At 41.5% G+C, this 14,553-nt stretch overlaps 1 protein-coding gene across 7 annotated transcripts in view; it reads right to left on the reverse strand.

Moving 5' to 3' along the window:
• The window catches only part of LOC109429334 (serine/arginine repetitive matrix protein 1), a 497,632-nt gene that overhangs the window by 100,625 nt on the left and 382,454 nt on the right, over positions 1–14,553 (reverse strand). The window lies entirely within an intron of this gene.

Genomic DNA, 14,553 nt, shown 5'->3' on the forward strand with positions numbered 1-14,553 from the left:
ATTTCGTAAGGTATCTCTAGAGGAATATCTAAGAATCTCTAGAGGAATTCCTAGAGGAATCCTAGAGAAAACTCCAGAAGAACTCCTTTGTAGAATCCCTGCATAAATTTCATGAGGAATCCCTGGAGGAATTTCTGGAGGATTTACTTCAAGAATTACTGGAGAATCCCTAGAGGAATCCCTGAAAGAATTTCTGGAGGAATTTCTTGAGGTATTTCTAGTGGAACACCTGGAGGAATCTCCAAAGGAATTCCTAGAGGAATCTCTAGCAGAATTTTCATAGAAATTCCTGGATGAATTCCTGTAGGAATTTTAAGATTTCACAAGGAATTCACAAGGAAATCCTGGAAAATTCCTAGAGAGGTATTCTTTGAAAAATCCCAGGGAGAAATCCAAGGAATCCCTGGAATAAAATCTGAAGAAATCCTTGTCTGCAGTAATTTCAAGACGTATTATTGAAGGAACAAATGTTTGGTATAAAATTCTTAAGGAATTCCTGGCTTATTTTTAGATAATATCTAGTAACATTTTCTGAAAGAATTTCGGGATGACATTTCTGCAGAAATACTTCAAACGATTCCAGATAAAATGATTGGAGCAATCTCCAGTGGAATTCTGGCAAGAATTATAGAGAAATCCCTGAAGAAATCTCTGAAGGAATACCTGTAGAAATACCTTAAACGATCTCTGGAGAAATTTCCGAAGAAAACCGTGAAAACAGCACTGGAACAATCACTAGAAAAACCTCTCAAGATACTCCAGGACATATCCCCAAAAAAAAGTCTGATGAAATCCCTCGATGCATTCTTGAATGAAGCTCTGGAGAAATCCATGATGGAATCATTGCAGCAAGCTTTGGAAAAAAAATCCTGGAGGAATTGTTCATACTCATATGTATAGCGAAATAATTTTTCGGCAATAGCAGTCTAAGTGGTAATCAAACACAGTTTTTGCTCTTACGTCCGACGTTTCGGTTCTTTAGTGAACCTTCTTCAACATGTGTTTTCATTTTCTGTGTTTTTCTGTTTTTTCGTTCCTATCTTGTGAAGTATTCCTGCGTATATTGCATCTAGACCCTCTGTGTCTGTTCTTCAGTTGATGCAGTTGCACACACTCCCATATTTGGAAATGTCACTACGTGAACAACAACAACTGCATCAACCGAAGAACAGACACAGAGGGTCCAAATGCAACAGACGCAGGTCGGCTGTTCGGGTTCGTTTGGAAGTTGACCATCAATGTTAACTTCTTTTTCCGATCAGCCTAGATAGCTGTGTAGTGTCGGTAGCGGTTGTCTTAATTGGCTAAGAATAACACTACGGACCGCCTGATCCAGTGGTAAGAGTCCACTAAACAGGTGACCCCTAATTCATGGTGTTATGCGGCTTTATGCTTACCGTGCCAAAGAATGAATGGTTAGGGGGGTCTAATAAAAACCTAACCACAAACGGAGCCTGTGGAGAATTAGGGCGTCCTCCACAGTATGTAGCCCTTACTGCGCTAACCGGAGCAATAGTGCAGTGGACCTTGCGTTTCTCCGAGATAATCAGTTGCCCTTCTTAAGTCTCAAATTTGAGGCTAAATAAGGGCGGGGTTATTCAAATGTTGATAATTAGCTTACATTACTGCCTATATGGGTTCGCTAAATGCGTTTTCGCCATTGGCGTTTTTCAATTGACACCGATTTGGTTCGTCGTTGATGTTTCCTTTTTGTGCTGTGATTGCGAAGAGTGTAATCCTGTCTAGTTTGGGTAGTGGCTACGGCAAGGAAACCTCAGATCAATTTTCAGTGTAAAAAGCGTATGTAGCCCAAGTGGATCTACTTCAAAAAGTTCATTTTCGTAGGCTAACTTCTGTACATATAGGTTACCTTGTGAACCCAGCTTTGCTTTTTTCATTATAAATGAACTGTCGTGCCTCAAGCATGCTATATTTTAGAATAACGTTAACAGTATGTTTCAACCTTTCCTTGTGAATGCCTTCAAGCAAGCACTTGTTTTCAGCATCTTTTCGCTGATATTTGGCATTTGAAGTAGCTCAAACATTGATTTGAGTTGCTTCAGTTTGATGGTATACTTAGGTAGTACAGTTCATGGTTAACTTAACATAGAATTGCACCTAATCCAACTCTGCATGAGCAGACCTTGTCATGAGTTGACTGATTGGCCTGTGTCAGATGAGGACCCTCCATTTGATGTTTTTGCACTTTGGAGTGTTCCTTCGCAAACTTTGCGTATTCAGGCGTCCCTGCTCTACAAGCTAGGGAACCTGTAATAATTGGTTGCGATCACATTTTATGGATAACTCGCTTCCATTGCTACTCCAAGAGAGTTTCATTATGGTTTTGTTATTACAACACCCTTCATTGTGGTATACCATAGCTCATGCTTTGAAAGAAGCTTGTCCTCTGCGGTCTGTGCGGACCGCAAGAGGCGTAATAGGTTCCTGAATGGAACTCGAACCTGTTCAAGTTCTAAATATCTTCGGATAAACCAGTCTTTTGTATAGCTACGAATCTTTAGCTTCTACCCCGAGGATTGTAGCTATAGAATCGATTTAGTGGGCACTAAAAAGCTCTGCTTACTTCAAATCTCCTGGAGCAAATGGGGCCTTGTCCTATTTTTCTCCAGAGGGATTTGAGTTTTTCAAACATGTTTTGAACTCTTGTAGTTTTCTATTGGGTATTTTCATGGCGTGAAATTACTCTGTAGTTTTATCCCTAAAGGGTGCGTGCGTTGTAAAAAGAAGGAAACAGTTCCAGATTTATCTGGTTACGTCGTTCTTTCTGAAATGCTCGAAACGCATTGTCGATTATCACATCTGTGATGTTCGTCTGGCTAACATGCCTGTTCATGTGAACTCACATGTCTCCCAATTTGGGATGTCCACAGTGACACTTTTACACAAAGTTGTATACGTTTTCAAGAAAGCACTCGCTCAAACGTAGTTTTTGCTTGGGTGATTTCTTGAATATTGAGGATGCTTTTGATGACGTGCCTTTCTATGTCATATTGAAAGTCGCATGACGTCGCAAGCTACCTCGAATGAGCTATAGGCTCTTTTTACGCTTATGCGCTTTACAGTGTCCTTTTCAGGGCACTGGTTAACCCCGTTGTGGTATGAGCTATGAGCTCTCGTTGCGCTTATGCGTTCATTTCCTCTTCTAGGGCACCCCTTCCTATTTCATCACCTTTCCGTTTCCCTATTCCCATCGCTTGTCCCATTCTCCCTCAGGTAAATGATGAAATAGGCTCATATATATGGCGATGGCACAAATGTCCCAAATGGAGGATAACGTGCCTCTGGAGCCGGCCTTCTGATACCTGATGTATAGCGAAATAATTTTTCGGCAATAGCAGTCTAAGTGGTAATCAAACACAGTTTTTGCTCTTACGTCCGACGTTTCGGTTCTTTAGTGAACCTTCTTCAACATGTGTTTACATTTTCTGTGTTTTTCTGTTTTTTTCGTTCCTATCTTGTGAAGTATTCCTGCGTATATTGCATCTAGACCCACTGTGTCTGTTCTTCAGTTGATGCAGTTGCACACACTCCCATATTTGGAAATGTCACTACGTGAACAACAACAACTGCATCAACCGAAGAACAGACACAGAGGGTCTAAATGCAATAGACGCAGGAATACTTCACAAGATAGGAACGAAAAAACAGAAAAACACAGAAAATGTAAACACACACGGAAACACAACAAACACGGATAATACACATACACACAACATAATCGAAACACCACTCACACAAGATTGAAAACGTCAATATCAGTCTCGAAAGCGTAGAGTGCAGGTGCAAGAAAAAAGCGTAGGCAGAAAGAAATCACAGAAGCGATAAAAAACAAGCTTTGTGCGATTAAGCTGCTATAAAGTTGCGAAACACAGTGTCGGGCGTAAAAATCGACACACATGCAGCACCAAAGACACCATTACAAACCATCTACAGTCACAATATGAGGCCACTACACATGTTTACAAAAATACAAACTCTTGTAAGCAGTGTTGGTAAAATCACAATCAAAGCAGACTCATGAACCGCTCCTGCGTGAGCAAACTCGCGCGCGATTCTGAATCATTTTCTCACGCGCAAGGATGGGAACACTCACTTGCAAAGAGTTACACTCACTTGAAGTTTTCTCAGCTCAGAAGCGTGCTATCAAGAAACGATGTATTGAAGACTTTTGCCTTGTGGTTTCGTCTAAAACTTTGCCGAATGGAGTAGGGGTCGCACACGCATACCGAAGTCGTGAGGGAGCTTCGAAGGCAACTCTCCACGAGGTGAATGTAAATTACACTCACCTCGTGGAGAGTTGCTTTCTCAGCTCTGTCACGACGTTGGGATTCGTGTACGACCCCTACTCCATTCGGCAAAGTTTTAGACAAAACCACAAGGCAAAAGTCGTCCATACATCATTTCTTGATTGCATGCTTCTGAGCTGAGAAAATAGCAAGTGAGTGTAACTCTTTGAAAGTGAGTGTTCCCATCCCTGCTCACGCGCGAGATTTTCATGCAAAATCTCGCTCTCACGAGTCAAGCGCTCCGAGCAGAAGGGAATAACAACAGCATAAGAAGCTGTGTTATTTTGGCAAAATAACTGAATAATAAAATAGATTATTTTTAGGTTATTACCATAACATATTGTGTTATCAACTTGTCTGTCATAAGCGGCAAAATAACAAATTCCATAACAAAAAAATGTTCCTGGAAAACCATTTCAATAACTTGTTTTGTTAGTTTCAATAACAACTTAATACAGGTCGGTCTCGATTATCCGGAGTCGGGTTCTGGTGCTTCCCAAAAATATATCTCGCAAACGGAATGATGTAAAAAGCTGAAATTTTGACTGATAAACAACCAACGTTAGCTTGACAAAATGTCAAAATTTCAGCTTCATAGAGCATTCCGTTTCCCAAATATGTGTTTGAGAAGCGGCGGTATCCGACTCCGGATAATCGAGTCCGACCTGTAACAGTGAATGCGGAAAATATTTCGAAAACAAATTTTGATATTAATATGTTATTGATAATAATCGGAGAGCAGAATTTGCTATGATATCAAACTCGTTACTAAATAAGTTATAATACTTATTATTATTTGGTTTTATATAAAATTATTCGCTTTGTCTCACAAAAATAACATGAGGTTCATCACTCTGACGTGAGTAATATTTTCAAATGATCAAAAAATACTAGGAGTATTCACTAAACAGATTAAATTGCTGCGTAAGCCATGATTTTCTTCTTATTTGAAATGTTTCATGATTTTGCGAATGAAATAATCAAAGATTGCCTTGGTGATCGCGACGTTTAATCAGTTTAATCAGTTTACGCTGTTAAGTGAATCCCCTACTGTATTCATAATTGTTTTTGGAGCACGGTTTTGAAATCAGCACGTGTACGGGGATTAGGGGCATAATGGACACCCGGGGCGAAATGTCACCAGAAATTTTTGCGATAGAATTTTTTTCTAAAACTCTAAAATTCTTCCAGAAATTTGTTGACAGATTTGGTCATGAACTTTTCCATAAATGACTCCAAAAATCTGCCAGAAATTTCGCCGAAAGTTCTTTGACGGAATCTTTCATGGATTTTCAAAGACTCCTCCAGAATCCTGCATAGAATCCCTTCAAGGGTTTCTCCAGAATTTCCTGTGATCATTAGACCTGAACTTCATCTTAAGATTTCTCTGAAAATTTCTTTGAGGATTTCACCAGAAGTTTTTCCGAAGGATTCTCCAGGAGTTTTTCAAAAGATTCTGCCAAGAATTCTAATAATTGGTCAGAAGAATTACATCCGGAATTTCTGAGAAAATTGCGCCAGTAGTTCTCCTGAAGACTTTTCCAGGGATTTATCGAAAGGTTCCTCCAGAACTTCCAAGTGCTTATCCGAAAATTATTTAAGGAATTCTTAAAAGGAGTCGTTCAGAAATTTCCTTCTTAACTGAATACAAAAATGGAACAACACAAAGGGCCAAGTCATAATTGTCGAATTGTTGCTGTGATTTTAAAACTTGCTACTGTTTTGCTATTGCTGATAAGTTGATCAATAGTACAACAATAAGTAAACTTGTACTTCAACAAAACATGTTATTTTAATGTAATTTAGTTAATGTATATTAATAGCTTGATTATAACAATATGAGATTTTCCAACAAAAATTGTTATGGAAAAGCTATGCTTTGATAATTTATTAATAACAGAACAAGATATAAAAACAGACTATGTGATTTCGTAGTTATTCATTTGATATTCTCCTCCGCTCGGGGCCGAAATCTCATTCGCTTGTAAAACGAATCCAAATCAATTTGAACGGCATTCAATGTTATTGTACGCTAGATTTGCTTTTGTTCTATCATATAATCCTAAAAACTTTGATGTAAATAATAAGAACACCAAGAAATAAAGCAATGAGTGAAATCGCGAGTCAACTCATGCATGATTTTTTCAGCGGTGAGTTTGGCGAGTCAAGAATCTCGCGTGAAACAACTCAACCATGAGATTTGAGAATTTGAGTTTTTACCAACACTGCTTGTAAGTAGGGAAAATGGGACACATGGAGGGAGAAACATCGGAAATCAACGTATATCCAAACACCTAATTTTTAGATCCCCTGGAGAAGGTTCAATAAAGAACCGAAACGTCGGACGTAGGAGCAAAAACTGTGTTTGCTTACCACTCAGACTGCTATTGCCGAAAAATTATTTCGCTCATCGAAAGTTTCAGTCGTAAACGATAGTCATACCCATATAGTTTACGGAACTAGGAACAAATCTAAAGCAGTCATTTGGATTCCTCAAAATTGCAATTTCGGCGTGCCATATTCACATATTCGGTGACCATGCTGCTTAGAAGTTATCTTAAGTCAGGCCCCCCTTGGCCCCCTCCAGAAAAACCCTAACTACGCCAATGGCAGTGGAGTATGTTAAAAGCTTCCAATAGATTGGTAGCCAAAACGGCGGCCGATGTCGGCACCAAAACCAACGTAGTTGCATGGATCAAGAAGACGAGGGCTGCCTTTGCGAGTTTAAGAAATGTAAGGAAAAAACAATCAGATTAGTCGTTCCAGGTTTTAAAATTGCTTGAAATATGCTGTTTTTCTGTCTCAGATAATTCTTGTCTCCCAAAGCTCCACTGATGATTCTTTACGATATTCCTGGTGAAATGTTCTTCTGCAAATGTTCACTTCACAAGATTTTTTCCCACAAGGTTGCTGATGCACTTTAATTCCACAAAGCTTGTCGAATTTAAATCCCCTTCAGAATTGGTCTGTTTATCTGCATTGCCATAATCTTCCCACTTGATTCTGCTGAAATCGACCCCATTTAGCACTACCAGACACCCCTGATGATGATAGCCCACTTTCCATAGCCTGTGTACAGCTTACACACATAAGTTTAAACCCAGAATCCAACACCCATAAGCATATACACAAAGGATCCCACGGAGTGCAAAACACTATTTGGCATTCACTCAACTCCGTTGTCATTTGGCACAGTGGCCAATCTGGGCGTTTCATGCCATCAGGAATTGCCTTAATTGACCTCGTTTGATGATTGCAGGATTGCGCGGAGCGAGCGCGTTGATCCTCAAATCGATGGCCAACCGTTTTCAAATTTGAACTTATAAATGGCATCATTGGCCGTCCAGGAGGGATGAACAGCTTGTGGGTTGAAGATTTTTGTTTTAAGCGTTTGGAGATAAAGAGCTTATGTTCCAATTCGCCATCAATTTTTCGATACAACCGGTCACATGATTGATTTATTTTCTTTCCGTCAGATGATGGACGCTCCCGGTTCAACTTGGTATCTCGACTCACCGAACAACGATCCATCAAAACAACCAACCCGGCTTAGCCGGTGGATCCATAAGGGCGATGAGCCGCCTAGTTGCAGCTATTTTCCAGACCCATTTTGTTGCCGTTGCTGTCATCACGCATATTTCTCATGTGTGGAGCTATGAATATGGGCTTTTACATACCAACCACGTCACCATACTGTAGGCACCGTGTTCATTGCATACACAGTAGTGTGTGCGAAAAATTCACGATAAATTGAGCTATTTGGGTTTGGCGTCCGACGATAAAAATCCACCCATGTTTGGGATTATGCCTGCGTCGTGATGGGTTGTTAAAAATCTGAATAATTCACTAGGTGGTGGATCGGCTTTTCTTGTGGACCATCTTTTCAATGATAGTATTTTCGACATAATAACTTTTTATTACGTCAAATATGCGAATTGCTGGATTTACGATAACTTCTTGCTGGGCATCACCATAAGTAGTTATACAGATAAATTTACTAGAACCTACTTTTTATTACGTCAAATATGCGAATTACTGGATTTACGATAACTTCTTGCTGAGTATCACCATAAGTAGTTATTCAGAAAAATTTACTAGAACACTGCATCACGCCTGTTTTCTTTTGTAAATTGAAGAAGGAGCGACACCAGTGTAATCACATTGTTTTATTTTTAGTATTTTTTCTTGGAATCGTTTCAAGCTAGATAAAACATTGTACTTAATTAAACATTTATTGTTACTGATTAAATAAAAAAACATGTTTAAGGTTATAACATTGTATATCAATACAATCGTTTTTAAAGAAAATAGAAATTCCACTCTTTCTAAGGACTGGAATTGATGTAGAGATGAGTTTTCTTGCACCTTGAATGATAAGGAAAGTGTGAACATGAAGCAAAATCCTTCTTTATGGCTTACATACAAACCTGATAGAACGTGAATGACGACATCCATGTCGTAAAATTGGAAGGATGTGCTATTATTTCACATAGTCACGCATCATTATTATATGATGCAGATGGAGCTTTTCCAGGTACGCTGGCATAGAGACTGTCACAACTTATTTTTGAAACCACGAGTCAGAAAAAAGCAATGATGTGCGTCATTCGTAACTCTTTCAACTCTGCAAAAATGAATCATGTTACCTACTATTCAGTAGGACATTAATTTATAAATGTACTATTTTTCAAATCAATCAACTTCGATGAACGTGAAAAAAAATCATCGACCACGCTTTTAACAATCGAAATGAATTAGACCTGCAGCCGTCGAGTGTTCTCCACTGATACACACCAGGTTTCACTGGCGTATAGCAGCATAGATTTCACGATCGAGTTGATAATTCTGATTTTGGTGCGCCGACTAATCAGGTTGTTTTTTCATACATTTCTTAAACTTGTAAAAGCAGCCCTCGCCTTCTTGATCCGTGCACCTATGTCGATCTTGGTGCCGCCAATTTAAATGATATGCCGATGAAACCTGAACATATCAGCTTTCAACATTCTCCATTGATTGCCCAGCTACCATAAAGCTGGAAGGGTTGACCGTGTTAACATCCAACGATTTGGTCTTGTTGACGTTGTTGATGGTAAGACCTGTCGCTGAGGAGCGATTGGCGAGTTTTCTCTGCATATCAGAGCACCGTTGAGCTAGAAGAGCAACGTCATTAGCCAGTTCGAAGTCATTTAGGTGGTTCATGGTAATGGGTTGCCACAGCAATCCACGATTTGGTTCACGGTCAATCGCAACTACCAGGACCTCGTCGATTACGATGAGGAACAGTAGCGGTGATAGTATACATCCTTGCCTCACTCCAGCAACGACCCGGATGGGATCGGACAAAACACCGTGGCTTCTCATATGTTTCCGTGATTAAGACGGTCGAAAGCTTGTTCGTAATCAACGTACATCAGGTAGAGAGACTCTTGGAATTCATTGATTTGATCCAGAATGATACGGAGCGTGACAATAAGGTCCACACAGGATCGCCCGGCACAGAATTCTGCTTGCTGCCGTCAGAGAGTTGCGTCAATCTTCTCCTGTATCCGGTTAAGGATCACTTTGCAGGGGAGAACAGTAACACGATGCCCCGCCAATTATCGCATATAATCAGGTCACCCTTTTTGGGTACCTTTGCTAAGACGCCTTGCATCCAGTCGGCCGGAAACGACGCGGTTTCCCGTATGTTGCAAAATAATTGATGCAGTAGTCAGCTTTGAGCATCTCAGCTGATATGCGATCGACCCTTGGGGCCATGTTCGATTTCATCCAAGGGATGACTTTTTCTGTCTCCTGCACTGATCGGTGTTGACACGGGTAATGGCGATTCATGCTGAGGTGTTGATGGTGGGGCCTGGAAACTTGAAAAAGGTTTCCAAAAGTGCTCGAACCAGCGTTTGAACTGGTCAGCCGGGTCGGTCAGTAACCCTCTAGACGTGGCTTTCACGGGCATTGTAGTATTCATTTTGGTCCCGCTGAGGCGACGTGAAATATCGTAGAGAATACGGATGTCGCCGGTGTTTGCGGCTTTCTCGCCTTCGTCAGCTAGGGAGTCTGTCCACGCTCTTTTGTACCGTCTACATGAGCGTTTCACTTCCTTCTCGAGAGCTGAATAGCGCTGACGGGCTACGGCTTTGGCTCCTCGTGTTTTCGCTTGCTCTATCGCGGCTTTGACGTTCCTTAGCTCCTCTATCTTCTTCCTGGTAACATCTGTGAACCACTGCTTTATCCGGGCGCGTAGCTCAAATAAACTATTCTCGCCAGTGGCGATGAAGACATTCTTGATGCGCTCCATCGATCTTCTACGCTTCCACCTTTTGGAATATCCGCAGCCGGTTCTCCAGCTCCTCGACGAAGGATCTTTTCACCGCAGCGTCTTCCAGTCGGCATGTGTTGAACCAGCGTACGATTTTCTCCACCTGTTGATGGATCCTAGCAAGGCGTAGTCGGATCTCGCCGATTAGGAGATGATGGTCGAACGCAATGTCGGTGCTACGTTTGTTCCGCACATCAAGAAGGCTCCGTTTGCATTTTCAGCTAATGCATATGTGGTCGACTTGATTTTCCGTGACGCCATCACGGGAAACACATGTCATGGTCATGGTCGATAAGAAAAGAACGATCCCGCAATCACCATGTCATTGTTGCCACAAAACTCTGCAAACAGCTTTCCGTTTTCGCTCATTTCTCCGTGACCATGGCGTCCCATGGCGTGCTCATAGTCTGAGTTATTGGAACCAACTTTCGCGTTGGAGTCACCCATAAGGATCTTGATATCACCTTTCGGGATCTGGTCCACGATAGCATTCAGTTGGATGTAAAAGTTCTCTTTGTCCTGCAATTCGGCAGCATTGGTTGGCGCGTAACATTCGATCATGGTCGCAGCCGGAGAAGGTGTCATCGTGGTTGAAGAACCAAAGGACGAACGAAAGGTCGTGATTCAGCAGTGCAGGGTCGTCTGCAGGCAGAGTCAGGTATCGAGGAATTGAGAAACGATGAAGTTAAAGCAAAGCAGATATGTCTGCGCAGAGTCATGAAAACGAAGACTGCGCAGTATTTTTCAAGCAATCAAAGCAAACATCTCCAAAAATCTGCCCAATAGCTGCCTGGTAATTCGATTCACGAGATCTGCCGAGATTAGACGGAAATCCTGAGGAGTAACTGAAGAGAACTCGCTCATGTTACTTTCGCCCTTAGTTAAACTCAATCTAATTGATAACTGGTTTTGTTATCAATTAGTTATTATTTTTTTTATCGACCAAAATAGTAAAAATCTATTTTACCGACATCGTCAGCAATTAAAAAAAGTTTGTTATAATTGACAACCAATGTTTTCAACTATTGCGCCCAGGCAGGTCTCGAACCCTGATCGAGTGATTGGCGATCGCAGCCTATAGCCCCTATACCAACGGGACTCAGTGAAAGTGAGAGTAATTGAATGTTACGCTTTCGTACAACAGCCGCATTGAAGATAAAAAGCGGAATCTTTTTTAAGATTTGAGGTTCATCAGACTCTCAGTTTTGGGAAAGCTGCGATATATTCGTTTTTTTTTTGTGGAGCGGACCTGGTGTGATGGTTAGAACATTTGACTATCACGCCGAGGACCTGGGATCGAATCCCACTTCCGACAAACTCGCAAAAAATGTGAGTTCTTCCTTAAGGAAGGGAAGTAAAGCGTGGTTCCCGAGATGAACTAGCCTAGGGCTAAAAATCTCGTTAATACAGAAAAAAAAAATATTCGTTCGGAAGCAGATAACATATTTTGTTATCATTTAGTATTTTTATGTTATTGCGATAGACCAAAATTATCTATAACTTAATTTGTTATTATCTGGTTATCATCAATTGGAAAAGATGATTACAAAAATAATAAAATAATAACACCGATAACACAGTTTATTATCTAAGTGATATCACTTTGTTATCCGCCTTAGCTCGGGATTATAGCACAAAGCAAAGGAAAACTATTGAATAGATCGTCTTTCCAGGTAAGCTGACCATACTGATCAAAACGACTGTGTGTGGCGGAGAAAAATGAACCACGATCTCGCCGCACCCTACGGCGAACTCAGCATGCAGAAGGTGATCCAAGTCGGTAGGATACGGTGGGCAGGGTATGTTGCCCGACAACAACCCTGCAAAGTGGGTGTTCGCTACTGATCCGGTTGACACAAGAAGACGTGGAGCACAGAGAGCATGATGGGTGTACCAGGTAGTGCGTGATCTAGCAAGCGTTGGGAGCGAACGAAGATGGCAAGAAGAATCCACAAACCGAGTACAGTAATCAATAAGTCGGTACCTGGGAGAGCAACGAGAGTTTCCAGGGGCGTTTTGAGGAGCTTCTATGGGTTCCAGGTGGTCAGGGGCATTTCAAGGGAGAGTCAGAATGTTTAAGGGTGTCCCAGGGGCATTTCAGGGGATCTCAGGAGCACCAGAAAGGTTATTGTGGATCGCAAGGGCGTTTCAGGGACGATTCCAGGGGTCTCAGGGACGGTTCAGGGAGATTTACGGGTCTCAGTGGATACTACAAGATTTTAGGGACGTTTCAGAACGTCAGGGAAGGACGCATGAGTAACACTGAGACATTTCAGGGGTCTCAGGGGTTTTCATGGTGTCTCATAAACGTTTCAAAGGGCCTCAGAAGGTACCATGACGTCTCAGGGGCGTTTAAGGGGATCTTAGGAGTGTTTAAAAGGGCCTTAGGGCGTTTTAGAAGGCATCAAGGCATTTCAGTGGGTGTGAAGGAATTTAACCTTCGAGCAGCCCATTTAACGGAACTAGCTGAATAACAGTTTCTTAAGCTAAAGTTTACTTAGGAGTAGTTTGTTCCACTTTTGAACAGCAATAATGTTTGTTGGGAGTAGCATCTTCGGCCACCCTCAGCGACACCACGAACACGGTGTGTACAAAACGCGAGCTTTTTTCAAGGTGCGTATACTGAGTACACGACGCGACCGCTCCCGGGTTAAGAAGAGTTTAAGAAGATCTCAAGGATGTTTCAGAGGGTCCCTGGGAAATTTCAAAGGATCGCAGGAGCGTTTCATGGGGTCTCAAGAGATTTCAGAAGGTTTCAGGAGGTTCCAGAGGGGTGCTCTTGCAGAGATGGAAAATAATGAACATTGCAGCTGAGCAGGCACAAATCAAAATAAACCTACTCGTGAACAACCGGGGCCAGAGAATATTCGCGCTTCTTTACTCTTGAGTAAACGAAGCTGGTAAGCACTCGCCTGTGATTCACAAAGCTTCTTTGAGCTTTTTGCATGTTGATGAAAAACGCATTTGCACGACTGGCAGTGCTGCTTTTCAGGAACAACGAAGCATAAATCATTAGTTTATGATGGATAATCACTGGATTTGTTATTATAACCATACTAATATGCACTTCCCGCACTTCTACTAGTTCTTCAAGAATAAATACTCATGAGTGTTTTGGTTTTCGTTTTCCTTCCTACTCACGAAGCAGGCGGGTGCGAATTAACTCACACACTGTTAACTCTCGGAATCATGAGTAAGCCTTGCGTTGGCTTTTCACTCGCGAATTGCTCCACGATGAGAACAATCCCACACAGAGTGTAAAATTCTGTGACATATAATGCACAAAGCCGGAAGGATACGGTGGGCAGGGCATGTTGCAAGAATGCCGGACAACAACCCTGCAAAGCTGGTGTTTGCAACTGATCCGGTTGGCACAAGAAGGCGTGGAGCGCAGAGAGCACGATGGGCGGACCAGGTGGAGCGTGATCTGGCGAGTGTTGGGCGTGACCGAGGATGGAGAGCTGCAGCTGCAAATCGAGTATTATGGCGGCAAATTGTTGATTCAGTATTATTATGAATTTGATGTGAACTAAATAAATGAAAAATGAATGAATGCACATAATTGGAGCGTGGGATATCACAGAAGTTTACATGACATATCATGTAAATCCCATAAAATGCCATGTAAACTTCCATTATATGTCATGTAATTTAGCATGACTCAAAGTCTTTACATGACATATAACACTAATTTACATGATACATCATGTAAATTCACAGAGAACAGACATCAAAGTCCAGTTCCGAAACTGTGTAAGGAATTTAACGGCCATTTGAAATCGGCAACACAAGTGGCAATAGCGTGGCGCTGCAATCGGTTAATTTCCCATACTAATTTAATTCACCACTTGAAATGATTCAATTCACCACTGACTGTGGCAATATGGTGTTTGGTGGCGTTAGTGTTGTCATCGTGTATTGGTTTGCACC

Source organism: Aedes albopictus, chromosome 1 (genome assembly GCF_035046485.1).
Source record: "Aedes albopictus strain Foshan chromosome 1, AalbF5, whole genome shotgun sequence".
Taxonomy (NCBI): domain Eukaryota; kingdom Metazoa; phylum Arthropoda; class Insecta; order Diptera; family Culicidae; genus Aedes; species Aedes albopictus.